The sequence below is a fragment of the Gorilla gorilla genome, chromosome 12 (genome assembly GCF_029281585.2).
Source record: "Gorilla gorilla gorilla isolate KB3781 chromosome 12, NHGRI_mGorGor1-v2.1_pri, whole genome shotgun sequence".
Taxonomy (NCBI): Eukaryota; Metazoa; Chordata; class Mammalia; order Primates; family Hominidae; genus Gorilla; species Gorilla gorilla.
In genome coordinates this window covers 57,179,823-57,184,112 of record NC_073236.2, presented here as the reverse complement: position 1 = coordinate 57,184,112, position 4,290 = coordinate 57,179,823, and positions in this window count along the sequence as shown.

The following is a 4,290-nucleotide window of genomic DNA, read 5'->3' as shown; positions in this document are numbered from 1 at the left end:
CAAGCAGAAACTATTTTATTTGCTCATATACCTGCTTATTTCTTTTGTTAAAATGTAATAACCAGAAATGCAGAGACTATATTTGTGTTTTAATCCCATTGGTCAACTCACTGCTTAACACTTTAGGCACTAAATTAGTATATATGCCATATAGCCATCTCTGCTGGGTTTCTGTATCTCTTAATGGGAAAGCCATATATATATATATATATATATATATATATATATATATATAGAGAGAGAGAGAGAGAGAGAGAGAGAGAGAGAGAGAGAGAGAGAGAGAGAGAGTATTTAATCACTGTTTGTGTTGAAAGATTCAACTATCCAGTCCAATCCTTGTTATCCAGCCCCTCGCAGTGAAGTTTTCTCTTCGACATGGTCAGTGCTGTATTCTCACTGTAGGTAACTTGCCAATCAATGTTCTTCCTCTCTGTTACCATAGCAAAAGGGTAGCCATTTCCATTTTGCCAAGCTCTAAAATCCTGTAAAAGCCCTCAGAAGAACTTATTTTATAAACTTGAATATTTCTTACCAATTCTAAGAAAATGCTTCAAGTTATTGGCAGACTGACAGTCTACAGTCTGGTATTTTTGTTTTTGCTTTTGATTCCCCTGAAATTTTAGCAAAGACTAGCTTTCTATCTTCCGGGCATTCAAAATCTGCTACAGAACTCCTTCTTGCCAAAGCGGGGGCAGCAGCTGATACCTATATCTACTGGGTTGCAAGCAGTTCATCTGGGATATAAGAATTTCAGTTTTGAAAGAAATAAAAGGAAAAGTGTTTTTGCTTGTAGATTATAGCAAAAGTTTTTTTGTTTGTTTCTGGGATGAAGGAAAAATCATCCAACTGTGTATGCATGCTAACTATATCAAAATACTTCATCCAAAGACTGTATTTTGTCCATTCTTCATTCATCCCTCAGGGAGAAAATGTGTGAGAATCATGGCAAAGAAAGAAGATTCATGATATTACTTGGACAGTCCACTGTTATAGTGGCTTAGGAGACCATTGGAGTTGAGGCTTGGGTGCCTGGGTGTGCTTCTACCATAATTTGCACTATTTAGGCAAGCCATGCCATTCACAAGAGCCTTGTTTCTGAAACTATAAAATGAGAAGTTTGCATTGGGGATCCTTCAGTCATAACCGCAAAAATAGTTGACTATTTCAGTCATAAATGTTATTTAACCAAGTTCTAGTTCTTTACCTCAGGTCTTGTGGGCCTATGCTTTAAAAAAAATCACTAAATGATATTTTTTAGATGCTAAATTTGGAGGGTCACTGATATAATTATTATTTTGGCTACCCATTTTGGAAGGGATATGATGAACAAATTCCACATTCGAAGAATTAACCTTGCTGGAGTGGCTTGGGCAGCACTGCCCTGTGCCACAAAAGATCCCCAGATGTTGTTGAACTGGGAACCAAGGGTGACTGGGTGATTAATTTACTAAAAATGTGAATGCTGGTCTCTTGGGTTGGGAGGTGCTCTGCTTGGGAACAATCTGTTAAAATACAAACATGTTAAGAAAAGCTTCAACAGCTGAGGGAGGAATATGAATCTGTTGTTCCATTAGAGAAAAGATGAAGTAAGACTCAAGTCCCAGATTAGTGGAGCTAATAAACTGTAAAACACAGGCTTAAGCAAGGCCACATACAGAGAATAAACAAAAATTTTCATGGGTTACGACATGAAAAATCAGATCACATTTTATCAGATAAGGTAGCAGGATACCTTATCTATTTTAAATGGCAGTTCTGTGTAATAAGTTATATGCTTCCAGGGCAAAAAGCTTCTTATCCAAGGGATCAGCATCAATTCTAACAGCTTTATCATTATTCAGACTAAAATCCCTTTAGCATTGACAGATGGAAGGTTATCCCATTTCATCCTATGTTTATAGAATATTCAATAATATAGCTCCCAATACAAAATCATGAGCACAATTTTTTTGTATTAATTTTTCACCCCAAATCTTTATATTATTGTTTTAAATGTCTTCGGTCTACTGCATCCTTAGTACAAATGCAGAAGAACTTAGCACAGTTCTGCCTGTGAACTTTCCCCTTTTACTCGGCTTTTCTTCCCCAAATTAAATGATGATAGCTCATTTTATTTTTAATTAAATTAATTTCTTGTGCCTACTTAATTAATATAGGCCTCCCACTAATGGTTTCCAGCATCCATATTAGCTACAGGAAACATGTAATAGCACCAGAGCAGATATACCAACATTTTAAGACTTTCTGTCAAAAACCAAACATATGAAAACAAAAAATCAAAACAAAACCCTTTGAATCTGCCTAGTGAGGGATTTTGAAAAATTTTAAACATAATTCTCAAGAGAAAACACCTTCTCATGTTTGATATATAGAAATTAAATTCAGTGTTAAATGTCCTTCATCTTAAAGGAAACACTGTGAAAGAACATTATGATGTAATATGCCAATAAAACAAACTTTTTGTTTGCATTTTAACAATGATGATTTTTCAAAAATGGCAAATGGTCAGGGTATGATGAATGAAATATCTAAATAATTTTTGTCTGTTGGGGTTGTACACTTCTAGGGAGTACATAGTATTTACTGTAAATTATCTGAAAGATTACATAAGTAAATAAATAAATAAATAAATACATTCTATGTATCTTTTTAGAATTAGAACACAATAATTAACTTTAATACAATTTAAGGTTAAATGGAAGGGTTTTTAAACAGTCAGTCAGAGGCTAAGGCCGATATTGGAAGAACAAAGGGAGTAGAGCTCAGGGGAGGGCCCCTAAGGACCTCAGCCTGCAGTACAGAAACAGATGCTTTTTAAGAGCTTTTCTGGAAGCTTCTGAGATTCTCCAGAACTTCTGGGAAGATTAAAAACAACTATCTTTTCATACTGTAGCTTTACCAATGCTTGACCCTGAGGCCGTTTTGAGTCCCAAGAAGCTGGGAAACTTCATCAGCTCTCTGAGGCACCTCTATGCCTGGAAACGGCTTTGAACTTCACATTTTGCCCTTGGCCCAGAGATGCCTTTAAGGAACTGTGCCCTCTCCTCCATTTCTGCTCTCAAGTCTCACCAAATACCTCTCACTGACAGATTTTAATCTGAATAGGGCCACACAGAAATACTGAATCTGAACCTACATTTCTGAATCTCCTCTTCTTCCAGTCTTTCTCCAGTACAACGATGGGGGCAGATTTTCAGGGTGCTCCTGGACACAACATTGAGAAAGAATGGACAATTCTGCCTTTCTGTTTTCACTGCTCATCACACAAATACAATACTAAACTTACGCAAATGCAATTGAGGCCAACTTCCAATACTTAGCATTTTCTCACTATTGATTCTTCTTCATTGCTTTTTATTTTCCAGAGTTTGGAATTTTTAAAAGCAAAATTACTTTTAAAACAATATGTATACTATTATTTGTATTGTTACTTTCTATTTCATTTCCCCCCCTTCTCAATTTAGAATGTGTAAGGCTTAAGTGCGTTTAATGGGGAGATCTCCAGAGACCAATATCCGAGATCACATGCCTCTTCCATAGGAAGTTGCAATGTCCAGGGGATGGGGTGAGCAGACTCAATTAGATTAAAATATAATGGGTCTAGTTTATTTTATATAGAAATGAGTTTAGAAAACAAGAAAAATGAGCCAGAGACCATGAGTATTATTCTGTGTGTCCATAGACTATCTGAAACTACTTCAAAAAGCTATGAAAAGTTTAGTTGAAATAGAAATACAAGCAACCCATGTGAGAAACTGTAGAGCTCCTAAATTTTTTAGAGATGTTCTCTCAAATAAAAGTCACATAAAGTGTTCACAGCCAGATATTACTTTTGGTTTGAATTCTTTTGAGATGGATAAAAAATGCCCACCTCTTCACAAAATTATAACTGCCAAGCCAGTGCATCACTTAACTGGTGGAGAATGCAATGAATGGGTGACAGAAACACACAGGGGGTTTGCTAATGACTGGGATACTAAGCTTCCTGGCAGAATTCCATCCAGGTTTGTAGTGACTAAATATTATTAACAGCAAAATTCCTATGTGAGGGTTCTATGCTTTATGAGTTATTGGTTTCTCAGTCTTCCCTGAGGGAGACATGATAAAGGCGTTACAGAGCTGATGACCTCTGTGGTCTTCCTGAGGGAAAGCTTAAACATTCAAGAATAATGTTCTTTCCTCCCTGGGTTGCAGTGACGTGGTACAGTTTTCAATAATTGCCACTTGACTAAAATAAGGACAAAATACCAGTAACCCAGGCACAGAAAGAACTGTATTCAACACAGCACT